This window comes from Pleuronectes platessa, chromosome 10, assembly GCF_947347685.1.
Source record: "Pleuronectes platessa chromosome 10, fPlePla1.1, whole genome shotgun sequence".
Classification (NCBI taxonomy): Eukaryota; Metazoa; Chordata; class Actinopteri; order Pleuronectiformes; family Pleuronectidae; genus Pleuronectes; species Pleuronectes platessa.
Window position 1 is genome coordinate 25,741,708 of NC_070635.1, and position 19,880 is coordinate 25,761,587.

The window sequence follows — 19,880 nt, forward strand, 5'->3', positions numbered from 1 at the left end:
ACTAGTGAGATACACACATGTTTCTCCACATACAGCATTATCACACCTTGGATATAGATGCTTTAAGTGGTCTGCTAGTTACATTTTTACTTGAATTCCAAAGATCTGCAGGGTTTCCCGACTTACAGATTGCTGTATTTATGTTTTGGGTAATACTTTTTTAGGTTTGGCCTTACTTTAAATTGCCTCTGATAATATTGCACTCTCCAAGTTAAAAGTAACTGCTCTGTAAAACATGGCTTTATGGATCATCAGCACTCGCATGTAAAGAGAAGTTAAGGTTTAGGCGGTTTATTCTTAGGTGAAACTAGAGATGTCCTTATTTAGTATTTTATTTGGCACCAAATCCTGTTCCCAGACTTTCAATATTGGGCCTCTGCAAATACCAAATTATTATCTAAATGGTTCGTTGTTACATAGCTATGCTAACAGTTTGTGGTTGAGTGTAGACAGCAGCTCTCAGAGAGCAAACAAGATGACTTTTGGTCTGCTATCAACATATTCATGAAATTAATGTTAATTAGCTACAGCTTATGACCTACCCGCAACTGTAGAATTAGCACTTGTCATCATTTACCTCAACTGTAGCACCCCTCTACAGTCAAATTTATCCTGCTAAAGTGTCATAATGAACTGAGATTTTAATACTTACATTTTGACTTGTGCAAGCATAACAGATCTCTGACTGTTTTGTTTGAGTTGTGTACAGGCAAATCATTGAATCAGCCCCTCCTTGCCTGGATGGCGTTCTCCTTTCCCTACTCTCTCAGAAACACTTCAGCATGGACCCGTCTGTCAAAGTTGAAATGATGATCGGCAGCAATTTGAGAAATCAAGCTGCATCTGTGTGTTTTTAAGTTTTTCCCCATCCACGGCATGCAGGCAGAACTCTGGATTACATTGGTGGTATCCACTTTAGTTATGTAGTTTCCAGTGACACATAGAACATTTCTCAGCAGGCAGTCAGACCTCGGCATAACCTGACCCGGCTCTGTATACCTCAGTTTCGTCATTTTCTTTCCAATCTCCCATTACCAATGATAACATCTACATTATGATGGACTGGAATTATTATTATTATTATTAATACAAATAAACATTAATTGTAAAGATGCTTTCATATGAGAAATGCAGTTCAAAGTGCTTTACATACAATATAGATGCTAAAATAAAATAAATATTTGTATAGCCCATATTCACAAATCACAATTTGTCTCATAGGGACTTAATATGGTGTGACATCCTCTGCCCTCAACCCTCAACAAGAGTAAGGACAAACCACTAAAAACCGTTTTAACAGGGTAAAAAGAATGTAGAAACCTCAGAGAGAGCCACATGTGAGGGATCCCTCTCCCAGGACGGACAAAAGTGCAATAGATGTCAAGTTCAGAGGAGGACATCATCAGAATAAAGGTTTTAGCAGCATTGATATGGGTAAAATTTTTGAAGGACAACTGAAGGTCAATGAATTGATGGATTATTTTCAGTAATGGTCTAGTATCTGAGGAGAAATACTATGTATCAAGCAGTCTTGCTGCAATCATAGTCTATGGTCAGCAGCCAGCAAGATCATGATCCACCATCAAGATCGGATGCCACTATAGTCAGATATTAACAAATATATTTAGATAAAAAAATGCTTGAAATCAGTCAAAGAAAGAAAGTGATAATAATTATAAAAGCACAGGAGTGCAGGCAAGTGCAAGATCTAGTTAATTGCTGTAGTAAAAATAAATGTTTTAAGTTGTCTTTTGAACTAGGTTCTTTGATATCTTCAACTTTGGTGAATTTGTGGCCTAACCCTCGCACCCACACACTCAGTCTGTTGCTGCGCTCTCAGCCGACCTGGCACAGCAAAGCGATGATCACATTTTGTATGGTGACACTAGAGAGCCCCTTTGAGGGGAAGTGCTGTCTGGATTCTAGTTTGTGGGCAGGGGAAGAAAGATTGGACTTGTCAACAGATATAAGGGCTGCTCAAATAATCAAATTTTAATTGTGATTTCGATGTCAAACAATCTCCAAACTACTATAATCGATTATAACAAACTATTATTTGGCATGTTTTTCGAAAGAGCATGCGACATTCAGTCCTTCCCCCAAAGCATTCAGCGGCCCAGCTGACTGGCTCTCACTCTCAACCAGCTGTAAAGTGAAGGAGGCGTGTTGTGTGTGTGGGGACCGGCGGTATTTAAAAAACAGCGCGAGTGGAAAATGGCAGAGGGAGGGCAGCCCCGTTTGATCGACAAAAAGGGTAGAAAAAGCTCTCTTGTATGGGAACACTTCGGATTCAAGGATCCGACTAGGAGCAGCACCACAACAATGTAGTGGCTGCCCCGCGTCCATTCTTAAGCGCGCAGCCTCCTGGCTGTTCACACCGGACCCGCGATCCTTTTTCTGGCGGACAAATCCGCCAGTCAGTGACGGGTTGTACAAGTGGTCATACTTTCGGATCTATTCTGCCGAACGCTCTTCTATTTGGTCCATATTCGTTCTTCTAAATCTTCCGTTGTTTCTGCCGGTATTATGTGGCGTGAAACCGGAAATGCGACTCCGGAAAGAATGTAGTTAGCAGACCAATCACATCCTTGTGGGCTGCGTGAGGATCACGGAGCTTTGCCGTGTATTTAGAAAAAATGGGCAACGCACGTAAGCACGTAAGAAGGGATACATAAGCACGTAAGGGGCCCGAAAGGGCTCTTGCGCTTGCAGGGCCGTGAAATACAGAAGCATGCGCCGGCCTTTAGGGTTGTCATCATTAAGGGTTGTAATAACCGGGCACCGATATCCTGGTTTCACGGAGGAATAAGACACGTAGCCGTCATCGGTGTTTACCTGAACCGGAAGTGAGTGATACTTCCGGTTACAGTCATTTAAAGAATAAAGCATAGACTACAGAATAAGGGCACATAATAATCGTTTGAATAATCGTGATTTCGATATTGTCCAAAATAATCGTGATTATGATTTTTTCCATAATCGAACAGCCTTACAGATATTAAACATTAATGTTGTGGTGGATCAGGGTATCTTTTATTTAGTCAGGCCATGAAACCATAGACAATAATAAAACTACAAAACATGTTTGAAATGATTACTGATGGTTCATGATATCTATATTCATGGCCAAGGCCACATATACTGTATAAACCAACAGAATATATAAATATACAAAAATATTGGTGCGAAATCTTCAGTCAAGCTAGCACCATGTTGTCTGAATTATTTCAAAAACTTTGGACTGGTTATGATCAAATAAAAACAAATATCGCACTATTTTTAGACTATATCGCGATACACGTTATATATCTTGATATTTTTAAATCTCCTCTAAATCCCTGTACAAATGTTAAATCCATAAAAGTCCACAGGAAGCAGCTGAGCTATAGGACTTGAGCATTTCCAACGTTCCCTGCATGCACTTAGTCGAAAGATATCAGCGGACATTTGAGCTTAAAACACTGTGTAAATGACCTTGTTTCCAGTCGAATATAAATGTCAGGCCTGCTGCTTCACATGAACGCACCTCTAGTCTCACTGTGCAGCGGTGCCCCAGGGCCTGTGTGCTTGTGGGGGGGGGGGGGGGGGGGGGGGGTGTTATCGTTCATTATTTGTAAACTGATTCGTTCGGTTCAGCGTTCACAAAAAACATGAACAACACTGTCAATAACCGTCTCTGAACACTCGTAAACTCGATGGGGCTCTTCAATTTCTTTCACTCTCTCCATACTCTCTGAATCTCCTCCCTCCTATCCTGATACACAAATACGCATGTGTGCAGGAGAGTTCTCTAGATGGGCGGGGAGTGCGCAGTCTGCTGTGAGAGGGGCATGAGTAGAGAGAGGCAAAACTCAATGATAATTTCATGCTGACGGCTTAAAATATTCAAGTGACAATTTATACTTTATACTCGCGATATAGCCTTTTTTATACATCTCATGAGGAACAAGCCACAGACATCAAGTATATTTGATATCTCAAGGCACTTTAACATAGTAAGTTTCAAATCGTACAATAATATGAAAAAACAACAACGAGCAGCAGAGGAGAGACAAAATTCCCTTGAAATTTGAAGAAAATAAGCAGATGTTGATGAAGATAAGAAACAAACAACATCAGCATGTTAGTGTTGTTATTGTGGATGTTTGCTAGTGTTAGCATTTGGCTCAAAACTCAGCCAACTCATTGAGCACCTATTGTGATTGGACTGGAGTTGGTTTGATGCATTGAGGAACAGGTTCTTCAAATTTTTCTATTTAGTAAAATTAAATTAATTAAATTTCTAAACACAAGCTACCATACAGGAAGTTCCTTAATAGAAATTATAATATTAATAATTTGATTAAATAAAGACTACGAATGAAGGCATTCAGTTTTGTTCTTCACAGTTTATGATATTTATAGACAGGTTTTGGAAAGCAATCTCACTCTTAGATTTGAGAGGTTTCATAAAAAGTTGTACTCCTCTGGACATAGTCTATAGTCATGGACAGTCTGCTGGTGGAATGGAACTCTGCTGGGCTAAGAGGAAGCATTGTGGGCATTGGAGCACTTGCGGATGTTAGATGAGTCATACACCATGCACCAGGTGCAGTACGTGCACACACACGCAAGTCCACTCCCTCCTGACAATCAGTCACTCGGATTGCATTATTCACTGCTGGGTAGGAGAGGGGATCCCACTATTTCAGGGCTTTCACAGCTCTTGGTGATGGAGATATGATGGGATTGGAGGGTTGTGTGGATGTTAAAAGTGATGGAGGAAGGAATAGAGGGAAATACATGAGGAGAGGAGGGAGACTTATGGATAGAAGAGAAGACGGGTACATGGCTTAACATGTCCGCAACTCACTCCCTTACCTCTTAGTCGAAGCATTATTTTATAAACTTGCTTCACAGGTTTTAGTCTGGAATTAAAATTTGTAGCTAGGCAGATAAAACATTAGCTTATTTCATTTTGTTTGTAAGCCAAACTATAAATTTACTTGGCGGTTAAATGGTAAATATGCATCTCAAGCATTATCAGTCTCTTCATTTGCCAAAGATATTTCTAGAGGAATATAAAGCCAAACTGCGTTGTTCTTATACTCCAAGAGCTAGCAAGGATTGTGTGGATATGGTGTTCAGAAAGAAGAGCACATACATCATTCAATCGGTCTGTAGCTAACAATCTTGTGTTAACTTCCTGCACATGTGCATCAGTGGAAGGGGAATTACCTTGTTCACTCTCTTCTATTTTTGTCCATGTCACCCTAATGAAAATGTCCTGGCTGCATGTGTGCTGTAATGCCAGTGACAAACAATATCGCTATAAAGTGATTTGCAACACAACCAAATAATCGATAGAGCTTAACAGTTGAAATTGTGGCTGTATTTCATGCGAAATAATTCTTACACCAGGGAGGACATCAAAGGGAAGAACATGACAAACCTAATGAAGATTTAAGAGTTTTACACTTAGTATATTTAAGTATACTTTATTTTTCTCATTGATGTTATGTTAAATTTAAATATTTTAGTTAGCCCTATAAAATCTGTATCGTCTACTGTCTGTTCATAAAAAAAACTCAAAACACAAAACAACTATAGATGTTTGAACTGTCAAGGCACCGGTACTGTTTTAAAGAATATATTTAGCACCAGTATCGGTGGGAAAAACTAATAATACCAACTACAACATTTACTTACTTTAGCCCAGCAGCTAAAACAGGACTGAGAGCCGTCGGCTGGCTCCATTTAAATGGTATCCTCAACGCTTCTGTCAGGCATTATTCATTATCAAGAAATAAATAGAAAACTACCTAACAGACCCATAAGACCTCTCTCAGACAGTTCTTGCCGCAGCCCTACCTTAGCTTCAACGTTTCTAAGTTCTCTTTGTGCTTTGCTTATTCTTTGGTGCTTTGCTGTGTTTGTGTTGGAAAATCTGAAGAAGGGCTGTCGACGCCTGAAGCAGGGGTTGAGAACCTGGACAAAGGAGGAATGAGAGCTTTAAAATCAGACAGCAAACAAGTCTAAATTTAGGCCCGCAAATGATCAGCAAGGATGTAGCTGCACACAATACACATACCATTAGTTTAGTAACGGCAAAGTCCCCATGTCAGCTGTCACGCTAAAGCTTGGCCTCGTCCTTCATTAGAAAATGAGGAGCGATAGCTGTTCTGATAGGGTATTATGGATGATTAAACCCAACACTGGAGTTTTACTTCCAGTTTGATGACGACAGAGTTGGATCATTATGTTGATTATGGTTTCTCTTCCTCTCTTTTGTCATTTAATTTATTCAACTGCTTTTTCATATTTTGAACAGAACAGTTTCTACACATAACTACGCATCAGCCAATGAACTTTGAATGGATGCACATATCCGCTTACTAATCTAACCAGGAAGCCATGTTTTGAGATGCATCTTATTTTCTTGGTTGACCTTTTGCTGTAGACCTCATAGATTTTTTCTCACGTTCCACAGTTAATGTTCCTACCAAGATGTCAGCAGACTCTTTAATGGAGCTATTAGTCTTTAGCCTTCCAGCTGACTGCCCTTGTTGGTTCTCTAAACGTCCTCTCCCGTTTAACAAGGTGACCATTAGCCAGATGTCAGTCATTCTCAAGATGGTTGCCATGGCCCTCCTCTACCCTTCTCCTTGAAAGGAAGCACCCTTATACGAATAAACTTAATTATTCATCCCTATTTCTGGATGAATAATGGGTATTATTGATCTGGGGGATAATACGATAGGGTCCAACTATCATTAGTGGCTATATTCCTGATTGCGATTACCATGTCTCGGTCTTTATCAGTCGGTAGCATTTGCATGTCCCCTGTCCTCTGCCACTTAATCGAGTTAGGGATAGCTCCTCTTACAGTACGCTCAATGGCTTCTTGGGGGTTTGGTGGAGTCATTTTAGCAGTGCCTTGATGCTTCTCTGATATAAGGAGCTTGATGTGCTCCTTATTTCGCAAGCTTAGATAAGGTGATCAGTTTAGCTTAAAGAATAAACTTGAATCATTCAAGTTATCGCACAACATTTGGGGCCAGTATCGGCCCCAAAACCTGGCTTTGTCAATGTTTACCTCGTTATGTATTACGTCATTGAACACCAGATATTTTTACCCATATTGATTGGCTGAGCTCCTGACATAAAAGCTGCCAGAGAAGCTATCGGATAGGGAGCAAACCACTGTCTTATGTGAGGTAAAGCTTTAACTTCTTGCCCAGCCATGGGACCTAGGCGACCCACAGGTCGGCTGTTTTACCGATCAAGTCAAACATCTGATCACCACAGCCGGTACAATCAACGTCTCAGTCAGACCGGAAGTAGAAAAAAAGACGATAACAAGTCGACGCGACTCACTTGCCAATTGCCAAAGGTCCAGACGATCCAATGGATGCAAGAACAGCTTTCAATTTAATGTGGGTATTCCTCAGACAGGCGTTTTAGGAAAATCTCACCCGCCTCTTAAGAGGTTAAAATAAATATTTGTAAAATTAAAAAAATAGGAGGTTCTACAATATATATATATATCGATTATAAGAGACTGCTCCACAAAAAAAAAAAAAGATAACAACAATGTTTGAGCAGCTGTATTGTCCTGGAAACCTGTCCTTTAGGTTGGCTTTGTGTTGAGCAACACAGGAGCTATAAAGCTAAAAATAAGTCGGTCATGGATGAGATGGTAGCAAATAGCACCTTGGGAGAATCGATGCTCTGTGCTGAAGCTGCCTGGATGAAAGGCTCAGACTCTGTAGAAACCCTAATGATTAAGAACTCTGCATCTTCCCAAACAAACTAGTTCTGTCCTTTTAGACTTTCGGTCTTAAAATGCTAGCCATGTACATAATACAAGGACATAATGACACACATGCTGAACAAGAGGTTGTAAATATCTGGAATGGATGGAAAGATTGATGATCAATTATGACACACCACAGTCATTTCTAATGTCTGATGTATAATTTGACGTTGTTATCTGGCCTTTTATGGTCATGTTGTAAATAAATACGTGAGAGTGTTTCCCTGCAGTTTTCTCACTGTGGGTCTGGTTTCTGTGACACCGGACAGTATTTATCAGGCTGACATGCTGCTGTTGTCTGAATGAACACTGCAAATCCCTCTACTGAGCCAATGAGATGACAACTGCCATAAGAGGGAACATTGTAGATACACAACTTCCTTAGCAGTGGGTTCGTGCTTCTACTTTACCACGTTAGGACACCGCAGTGGAAGATAAAAAGGTTTATTATGTTTTTTGCTACACTATCCTGATTTAGGATTATATTCACTTGATCTGACTTTAGCTATAGTCCAAATAAACAGCACCTGGTTACTCAGCTCTCTAATATTTTATGTTATCCAAGTTGTTTCTCTTGCATACATTCAGTCATGTATTCAAAATCTCAACATGTCAGATAATCTCTCATATCTTCATCAACATAGTCACCTTATCATTTAGTGCAGGGGTGGGCAATTCATTTTCCCGAAGGGCCACATGAGAAACATGGACAGTTGTGGAGGGCTGGACCAATAAGCTGAACTTAATTCTACTCATATTAATTTGATAAGCTTCTACAGGTAAGAGTAAATGTTATGGTTAGGCAATGAAAAAGTGAGGCAGGCAAAGTAATAACGCCAACAATATATCAAACTTTAATCAACATTTACAAGAACAGTTGTTAACAGTGTATGCAATTTTTTTTTTGCAGTATTCCAAAGATCAGCTTCAAATTAACTGTATACAAAGTGCTATTACTATTTGCATATAGTCTAATCACCCCATTTGCGTTTTTTTTTCTTGTTAAGTGAGAGAAATCTAGTCTGTTTTGGGCATGAACGAGTGCACTGAAGTCAGGTTGAATATCTGAGGTGGATATGCGAAGGACAGCTGACAGGTGATCATCAGTTAGAGAGGATCTGTATCTGGATTTGTTAAACTTCATCACAGAAAATGTTTGTTCACATATGTCAGTAGATCCAAAGAGAACCAACATCTTCTGAGCATGCCTCCTCACGTATGAAAAGTTCTCCTCTTTGAGAGAAGAATAAAACTCCAGCAGTGATGCTGACTTAAAGTGCTCTGCCAGCAGTGTACCTGCGGAGGTGATCCACTGATGGTGGGGCTTCTTTCAGTGTTGGCATGTGGTTGAGAATGTTACCCTCCAGCTGGCTTGAAAGAAACTGCAACTTTCTCATGAAAGTCTCACCAGGCTGTACATTTCATGAGCAAATAGGCCCTTGCCTTGCAGTTTGGTATTTAGCTCATTCAGTAATGCAGTGACATCAACAGCAAATGCAAGATCTTCCATCCAGTCTGCATCTGAGATCTCTGGGTGGTCCTTGCCTTTCTTTTCACAAAACTCTTGAATCTCTGCTCTCAGGTCCCATACTGTTTTAAGCACTTTGCCCAGACGGAGCCATCTGACCGCTGTGTGGTAGCCTATGTCCCCATGTTCAGTCTCATGCTCCTCCAAAAGTGCAACAAACTGTCTGAGATTCAATGCTCTTGCCCTGATAAAGTTAACTAATATAGTAACAACATCAGTTACATGATTAATTTTTAGCACTGACTTACACAACACCTCCTGATGTATAATACACAGGGTTCATACACATTTTTAACCCATGGATTTCCATGACTTTTCCATGACTTTCAATATCTTTAAACCAACTTTCCATGACCAAACATTCTGTGAGATCTCAGTGTATACATGCAAAAGAGACTAAATTTAGTATTTAAGCTAACAATGAGAATTTCAAAGCATACAGTAAACCTTGAATTACACAAATGAATGAGACAATAGTTTGATTGACGTCTGTTGTAACACATGGCATGTGCTTTTCCATTTGTAGCCAAGCATGGTGAAATCTACACTTCCCTGGCGTAGTGCATTATCTCACCTGCTTCCCCACCGAACATTTCAATTAGTATGAGATAGTATGCCTGCTTATATTTTGAGCGTATTTCTTTTAAAGGCATATGAATTAATTAAAACTCAGCGTAAATGAACGACATGAAAATATGAATATAACAAATCTCCATGACTTCTCCAAAACTTTTGGGATTTAATTTTTTTTAAGCACTTTCCAGGACTGGAAATCAACATTTAACAATTCCATGACTTTTCCAGGTTTTTCATGACCGTGGGTTAATTTCCCTCACTTTATCTTGCATCCGCTTCAAAAGTCGTCCCTTTTATTGACTGCATTGCTGCCAGCTCCTCAGTAATCGCAAAGTCTTTCGTCATCCAACGTACAAAGATGAGTAACTGGCAGAGGTGTGTGTCACATGACTTGGACTTGAGTCAGACTCGAGTCATGAATTTGATGACTTTAGACTCGACTTGACAAAATGTAAAGAGACTTGCAACTCGACTTGGACTTCAACCTCAATGACTCGTGACTTCACTTGGACTTGAGCCGTTTGACTTGATAAGACTTGCCCCTTTACCCAAAACACAACGATTAAAAAGTATGTTATTAAGGAGCGCTCTGTATCATTCATCGTGTTTGTGTGCGTCTGTGTGTGTGTGTGTGTGTGTGCAGCGCCGCCGCTCCCAAAACGCGCACTACGCGCTGTGCATCGGGCACCAAGTCCTGAGGGGGCACCAAAAAAAAAGCAACTGAAAAATCATCATAGTTATAATAATTATGTAGCCGAGCGTTTGGTTGTATCATAAGTCCGGCTTCAGCCGACAAAGGACACGAGAGCAGGTCATGCGCTCGGGACAGCACACCCGTTTATCCTCCGTTCATTTTACAACTTCACTCATCACAGCACCCACTTCCTTTAAACCCCCTTTCAAAATAAGAGTCACTACCAACAACCCACTTAAAACCGGAAATACAAATCAACCCTCAACAATAACGTCATTAAATAAATTAGCTTACAATTATAATGCCGATATTATTTCAGTATAGAAATATTAGGTACCTTTTATCCATGTATATCACAAAAAAGTCAGAACAAGAGATATATTAAATTGCTCAAAAAAAGTTAAAGAAGATTGACTATTGTTGTTTAACTTGTTTATTCTTGGAATCATAATACGTCCCCATCGTGCACAAATGACTGACAGACTTTTGGCCAATTTGGTATTTTGCAAATGCAATGCAGCATAGGGCCCTGACATATAAAAAGCACAACCCCGTTCATTGTTATGTTCAAGTATTTGTTATGTTTCTCACATGTACACACAAACACAGACAATATGAGGTGAGATAAATGAGATGAGATAAACACAGTACAGGACAGAAACTGCTGTGGAACTAGTTAAAATGCTAAATACAATGTCAGCACTTTTGTACAAATAATTACAGTTGCACTTGTTTTTTCAAATGTGTTCATTCTGTAGGAGTGGTTTAAAATGAAGAATATTCTTGCAAAATATGAGTTAAATGTTAAAAATGACTGGTTAATAGTGCAATAGGGAAGTGCAATGTTGGGACAATTTTTTTTCTGTAATTTCAATTTCAATTGTTTTAATAAATAAATAAATACAGATTTTAAAAGCATACATGATCTGTGTAAATATATTATTACTCAGTGATCAAAAGGACTCGAAAAGACTCGAAACTCAAACTGCAGGACTTGGACTTGACTTGAGACTTGTCAGTCTTGACTTGGGACTTGACTCGGGACTTGCCTGTCTTGACTTGAGACTTGACTCGGGACTTGAGGGCAAAGACTTGAGACTTACTTGGGACTTGCAAAAAAATGACTTGGTCCCACCTCTGGTAACTGGGCTGTGTCGCGGACATCACAGCCCTCATCCAGAGCCAGGGAGAAAAAGTCAAATCGACTACTTTCTTTAGCAGCTGAAGCCTGAGATTTCCCGCGATGTCCTCGATCCTTCTCGTTACGTTTCGTCCGTAAAAGTCTCTCCGTGCTTTGTCTCGTAGTGGCGGTTCAAATTGTAATCCTTAAAAACAGCGATCTTTTCTCCACAAACTAAGCACACGGCTTTCCCTTTGACTTCAGTAAATAAATACTTAGCAGTCCATGTCTTGTTAAAAACTCTATCTTTATTCTCTTAACGTGGGCTGACATTTTTGCGGACTTTAACAGCTAACTCGCATCTCTTCTTAACTCTGTTCGTCAACACATCATCCGCTCGTGGCATTCAGGATGTACGTCAGGTAAATGTTAAAAAAGGCACCTTCAAAATAAAAGACATGTTGTTGTATTCTCTGCATGATGTTCACTTATTTACGTGTGATTCCTAATATTCCGTTGACCTCACGCGGGCCGCCAAAGGGCGGGATGCGGCCCGGGGGCCGTACAATGCCCAGGTCTGATTTAGTGGCTTTGTTGGATTTGGATCTGGAGCTTTGTTGGACTTAGCACACTAATAACCACATTTTATTTATATTCATTAGAAAACCTGCATTATTCTAGTTTTTATCATAGGCAGTATTGAGTTTTTATATTATACTGATACCAAAAATGATACCAAAATGTTAGCAGCCGTGTAAAAAACATGGCAGCCTAGTTTGACTTTTAAGAGACTTTAATGAAGCACTCAGCCGGAGAAACACGGATGAAGGCGAACTATGCTCTATCAAAAGTTAGGAAAGTTGATGTTGAAAACTGAGTCTTCCGAGGAGAGTGATCAGAAAAGTAAGCGTTTGTTTTTCCTGCAGTCAGCTCAACAAGACCGGTGTGTCTCATTTGCTCTGAGCTTGTTGCGGTTGTCAAAAGCAGCAATTTAAAACTCCATTATGAAACCAAACACAGACACTTTGAAGACTCCTACCCGCAGCAGTCCAAGGTAAGGATGCGGAAAACCATCCAGCTCAAAGCCCAGTATGAGCGATTTACGCGGTACCTCTCTCATTGCCTCTCCGCACATCAGCGGACATATGAGTGATCGCTGAGAATAGTGTGGATTTTGGGACAACGTAAAAAGCCCTCTATAGATGGTGTCGTCGCCAGGCACTAAACTTGCCCTCGCCTCCGGCGATTTGACAAACGTGTTTGTTGATCCAGGATTTGAGAAGGAATAATTAGACACTTATACATGAAGTTCTGGAAATTTAACATTTATTGTAAAATAATGAAATACTTACAGAGAGTCTCTGGGGTTCTGCCGGACACGTCACCAGGTTCACTGGATCATGTCGAGAAGAAGCCCAGTTCAATCCTAAGTCCACAGTATATATAATCAGACACAGGGTGGGCACAGAGGCGGTTCTTTTTCCCTGAGGGAATTCAGCCATTGGCCAGATGTACACTGTTTCCTCAAAGTGCAGTTTTTTGCAAGCACATCACTTTCAACTGACCAGGTGTCCCACTACTGTGGCCTTGGCAAACAGGGAGCTTGCTACAGTTGAGAGACCCAGCAGATTAAACATTTCAGGAGGATTTCATATCTTTTTCTCACCACGTTTCATGAAGCACCTCATTGTATTAGTTCTGGCTGATACAATGAATTTCCATCACACACTTTTCTCCGAATTGTATTTTGGGTCAGATTGGCATTCAGATTGATACCTGCTCTTTCAGTGGTCGTGCTCTGGGCCTGACCCTGCGTCTGAGTCAAAAAGATATACATCATTCCAAATATAAGAAACAGTTGTAGCATTATAGATTATATGGATTAAACAGCTAATATTTGTTCACAGGATATAGGTAAAATATAATCACAAAATACAGAGAAACATAAATATCTCAACAATGGGAGCATCGTTAAAGATTTCAAGCAATGAAGCAAATTCAGGGTAAAGAAATATTTCTTCTCATGTTGGGTTCATAAAAAAACTGATTGGAAACTTCAGTGATTGTTTTGATGACTTCAGTCTGGGAGAACAGGTCCTCTTTCTCATTCAGAATCCTTTTCTGGTCAATAATGTGACCTCGTTTTCACAGGAGGCTAAAATGACCCTCAAGTGGGTAGATATGTCATCTCTACAGGTGGAACTTGTTGATCCGCAAGCAAATGTAGTACTAAGAGCAGTGTGGAGTTAGTGATGCTGCGAGCTCCAGGCTAAAGACTCTACCTGAGAAAGTTGTCTCTGTTCTCACTAATGTGGCAGTCACACCTTGAAGATATTTGGCTCCACATACAGTTGTGAATCAGCATTCTGAACACTTAACATTCTTAATACCAAATACCGTTCAAGAATGACTAATGAACATTTACATGCCGGTTGGAGAATGGCACTGACCCCATTTCTCCCAAGGTTCAAAATACCAGCAGAGAAAGCTAAAGCCAATTTCTCTCACTGAATTAGGGAAGTAGGCCTACAGACAATAGGCTGCATGTGAAGTTTTGCTTCAATTTTTAAGTGGTGGTTAAGCTCAGTTCCACCTAAAGCACTTTATATGTTGTCTTTGAGGGTGTTACATCTTTGTGGTTAAAAGGAATGTAGGCCTATGCAAATTCCACGAGAAAATGTTTATTGCACTTTGTTTCATGCTGTTCCACACATTAGACATTGTATTTTTGTCAGTTTGTGTTGGATTTTGTATTGTTACAAAAGCAGACTTTATCTCTAATCATCCGGACCCCAGAAGGGGAGGAGGGTTGAAGTCTGGACATCTTACCATTTTGGTTGAAGACCCCTGCTCTAGACTGTCAATCCAATTTCCCATAAAACTGATAACTTTGCCATCTTTGTATATTGAATAGGCTGCCCTGGGTAATGTTATGTAAATTATGTGAACAAAGGCCCAAGTCATGTCACATGGTAGCAAATGCAGGTTGGATGACATCACAACTTGAGTGACCGAAACTCCATACAATTAGATTATCCTTGAAAATGCATATTAGTCACTGGCTGCTGACTGTGGGAGCATTTATTAGGTTTAGAAATCCGTATTCTTCCAAACTTTGTTTTAACCGACAAAATAATGCTAAATTAGTTGCAATGTTTAGTTAAGTTGTAAATGTGTTTTGGGCCTTGTGTGATTGTTCAATAATGAATGGGAACCCAGGGTCAATACTGTTTGGTAAATTTTATGTTCTTAATTTAGCTATCCATTACCTCTGTAGAAATATGGCTACTGGAGATGAAGATACAATCTTGCAACCATTTGGTTTTGAACCAGAGTCAGGTGGGCCGAAGCCTGGCTGCGAGAGCCCCAGATCCCCAGCGCAGTCCCGCAGTGGGAGCAGCAGCACCCTTCCACACTGTTGAGTCAACGATTAGAGGTGTCCCGGGGGTCCCTTATTTATGCGGCCACTTAAATGTCTGACGGGTAGCAGGGGCAAGCTATCGCTGGCGTTAGCTTGCTCGTCCTAGGCCATGTAGCAAGACTCCCTACATGGACATGGTGTGACTATGAAGTTTATTTCGGTCGTTTTCCCATTCTACGCACTCTAGCGTATCGTTTCTGACATAGAGGAACCACAACAAATCGCGGGAGTTGTTTTTTTCCAGAGTTTTTGGGACGGTAGACATGCCAGGTACCCAAATTAACGTGTAGAAGCACTACAAAAGTGGAAATTTCAGAATCAGAAACAGAATCAGAAAGTATTTATTGCCAAGTAGGTTTAGACCTACAAGGAATTTGCTCTGGTTATTGATGCATACAATGAACATAGAAACATAAAAACACAATAAATACAACCCATATAAGAAAAGCAATAAAAAGAAACAATATATATTTATTCACTATTTACTTCTTACTGTGTTAATATGTGTAGCAAGACTTTAAAGTCTTGCTACTTTATAAAAGTCTAATTAATTCAATAGTAACTCAGTAGCAGAAGGGGGGATTGTCACCATATTTCACATTTGTTTGGATCTTTGTTGTCAACCTTGAAACTCTGGTAGTTGTAGTTTATAGATCTTCTGTGCTTCTGGGTTGAATAAGCCTGGGAGGAATCCACATTATTGAATATCAATCATTCAAATTTTATTTGTATAGCCCATATTCACAAATTACAATTCGTCTCATAGGGCTTTAACAGGGTGTGACATCCTCTGTCCTTAACCCTCAGCAAGAGTAAGGAAAAACTACTAAAAAACCTTTTAACAGGGTAAAAATACGTAGAAACCTCAGAGAGAGCCACATGTGAGGGATCCCTCTCCCAGGACGGACAGAAGTGCAATAGATGCCACGTGCAGGAAAACATCATCAAGATTAAATTCTTCAAGATTCAAGATTAAAGATTAAAGTCTCTAGCAGCATTTGATGAGGGTAAACATCCCGAAGGACAACCCCAACATGACATGCCAAGCAGTCCCGCTGCAATCACAGTCCATGGTCAGCAACCAGCAGGACCACGATCCACCATCCAGACCAGAACGCCACTCCAGTCACCGTCCACCGCCGCCCTCCACGAGCCGCCGCCGCGGTCCTGGTCCAATGCCCGTACCCGATGCCAATCCGCCACACTGGGTCCACCGCCACGACCCCCGGTGCGCGATCAACAAACCGCAATATTCTTTGCAGCAACATTCACATTTGAAGCATCTTCAACTACAACTTTGTGTCCAGCTTTATTGTCCGAGCAGATGTACCCAGATTTTGAATTGTGTTTTGTTTCTCTCGATGAATAAACTACAATAGACAGTTGCAGCAGAACAAGAATGTGAGTGAGTGAAACAGTATTTCTAATTATTTTACATACTATCATTTTATGTCAGTGGTTAATAATTAGCAATGAAAATCTAACAAATCAGCTTTGGTTCTTACTACACTTTAACCCAACGACATCTATAACCACTTACTAGCCAAGAGTATCCCAGAAACACTCCACCGGCTCTGTTCTTCTCTGCAGTGCTCACCTGCTCACTGCAAGTCAAACTAGTGTATCCTATCAACCTCACTCAGCCCAGCGCGGCCTCCACATCCAATCCATACTGCACAATGCATTCCTACTCTGCCTTATTCATTGTGGGCCAAACAAAGTGGTGCACATTGCTGAGTCAGGGACTGTTTGCCAGCAGCGTGACCGACCTCAGCTCTGATTAGTTTGTTCCCCCAGAGGGTATGGAGTCCAACCCCAGTGTAGCCTACAATCTAGGGCCCTGGGTTATAGAATTTAGCATCCTCCCAATCCAGCTTTGTCCAACCCTGTAATGTCTAGTCTTAATAGACCAACCTACATCATTAAGGGAACAGGAAGGAATGTGCAAAATAAACCAACATGACAGGACTGTTGATCTGCAAGAATTACTGCAAATGCGGATCACAGATAAAGTTTAATTTCCAAAATTAAAACTACTTTCTTATTAGACTTCAAACATTCTCCTTTCCTCACTTGTGAGATTAGCAGTGGCGGATGGTGCTCCAAGCAAGTGACCAGCTTTACAAGACATCTCAGCTCCAAGAGCTAATGAGCTGTGCTCTGGAGCCAAAACAAGTGACACAGCAGTGTTACTGTCACTGCACTTACATGCTGATTAGTCTTTTTACCAGCTGTTTCTGCTGGATCTCTGCCATCATAACCAGCCTCTTACCATGTCACTTTATTTTTAGTACACTGTGCTCAATATGGTGGGTTCTTGTAATTGTTATTCCTTTCTCTTTGGTCTTCCTTGGAAGGAGATGTAGGTGTTTACCTGACACCAATATGTGTCTAACCAATCTAAATAACCAGAATATTGAATAATCTACAATTACTCTATTAGAGTTAAGAAGTATGGACCAACATTATGCTTGTGGTGTTGTAAAATGAGTCCACAGCCATCATGTCCCAGGGCTTCCTTCAGGGATTTGGTGAGGTTAAATGCACCACTGCCTCATATTAAGCCTTGTTTTTCCCTTGACTGACATGAAACATGTTTTATTTGCACTGACTTCTTAAAGCCTTTCAGTCTGTGTTGCCGGTGAATTTCACATGATTAAAAGTGTTAAATAGATAGATGTCAAGCCCATCTCATTCCCTAACGTGGCAACATTTTACCACAAATCATACATTCCTCTTGCACAAAACCCTGGCCAAATAACACACTTAGAGTATTTGCTCTAATTGACAAGATTTACTCGCTACAGATTCTGGGGATGATCCCACATGGCTCTGCTGGTCTGTTGCCAAATCCAATACACTTCATATATTTCAAATATTTTAAATATGAATTCCCCCTCTCTGTTTTTGGTTTTGCTATGCGATTTTGTCTAATGAAATTTTGTGAAATATCAAACTTTTTCACTTTCCGTTGCTAGCTGGAGGCTAAATAGTATTTTTTCCATTTTTCAGTAATGAGGATATGAGCATTTCACAGCTAAATGTATTTATTGTGAAAATATTAACACAGCTTCTGTGTTTTCTCCAGCTTCACACATTATCCAGATCATGTCACTAGTATCTGTCTCACCCACAAGTTACTCATTTTCCAGCTTGTCTGTGTTGGTTCCCTCTATTCAACTACCTGACTGTGACCCTGCATGCGTGTGTGTATGTCTACACTGTATGTGTGCGTCTCACTTCGTCTGTCTGTTCTCCTAGAAACAATCTGTCATGTTCAGAATTTAGACACACACACACACACATGCACGCGCACAACCACATACACACACACACACACACACACACACACACAGGCAGTCCCATGACTGCTGCACTAACACACACAGTACCATTATCCTGTCCTAATTATACACAGCTCAGAGTCAGCCCTGCCTGTCTGGTGCTCAGGGTTCTCTCCCCTGAGCTCATTTTTTCCCCACATTTACAATGTTTCTCAGAAACGCAGGCGCCTTTCTGACATGGTTATCGTCCTTATTTGGAAGGTAGATCTCCCACTAGGCATGTTAGATGCTTAACTAGTTCAGACACATGGCGCACATCTCTGTTGTATAGACTGTAACTGGTGGAGACAAGCAGAAGCACCTGTGTCACACTGCAGAGGGCTGCAGCTGAGCACAGGGTGTAGCCACAAGAGCAGGGACACTGCATGAAAGCTCTGCTAACATGATAGCACTGCTTGTTGGTACCTTTAGTTCAGGAATAGGAGCTATCAGAGTGAATTAAATGACAAAAAGTAACCAACTACAATTTAGGCTATTAGGTGCTTAAGGTGTTGATTAAGCTTGATCCAGCTCTGCACATGTAAGGCTTTTTGCCTTGTTCTGTTTTGTATCATCTTAATCCTAATATCTGTGGGTTCAGAACTGTCAAATAAATTACAGAATACTGAAAGACTGAGGCTGAACTCCTCGCACTCTACTGCAGTGCACTGTTGTGCCAGTGTAGCCGCATCCACGAGAATGTGAGCATCCTCTATGGTTTGCAAGATGAGACTGTTGTCATGAGGCTCACATCCCTGTACCCATCAATTTGTTGTGTCTGTTTGGACACAGGTAACAACTGTGCATGCTCTCCACTAGCAAAAAACTAAACAAAAGTAGAAGCCAGATTGGAAGAGAAGCTGTATGCTGAGTTTTTTAAGCCCTCATCTACAATTTATCTTTAAAGGAAAATAAAGACAATAGCCGACAACAATGTTATATGTTCTTCCGATTAACATAGTGTTTGGAACACGTCCTCTAAGAGGAGCCCAAGCGGAGTATAATACTAATAATAAGATACATTTGTGGAATCTACAGCTGTTTTGTCTGCAAAGGGGAATAACAGAGGTCTTAGTTATTACTAGGTGTGTTACCATTCTGAAACCATAGACTGAACATAATTTACACGTCTACAATCTCATGTTGCGATACCAAACAGAGGTTAGATCACTATAATGTCATAACATCCAGGTCCAGTTTCTGAACTATATATTGTAGATAAACAGACTGTTAGATCTATTTCTGATACCTTTCCTTAGGTGTTTTTGGTTCTGGTAAGACTGATGGAAGACAAGACACTCCCTCTAATGCAAAGTCTAATTTGAATACAACACATTGTACATCACTGCGGTATGTAGAGAAATCCAAAGCTTCTCAGGCCTGCTGCTGCTCAGTGAAGAGAGGGAGCGATTTAGCAAATGGT

General features: G+C 40.5%; 1 protein-coding gene across 8 annotated transcripts in view; it reads left to right on the forward strand.

Moving 5' to 3' along the window:
- Nucleotides 1–19,880, forward strand: part of oxr1a (oxidation resistance 1a) — a 166,217-nt gene that overhangs the window by 111,813 nt on the left and 34,524 nt on the right. The gene's annotated exons all lie outside the window — the stretch shown is intronic.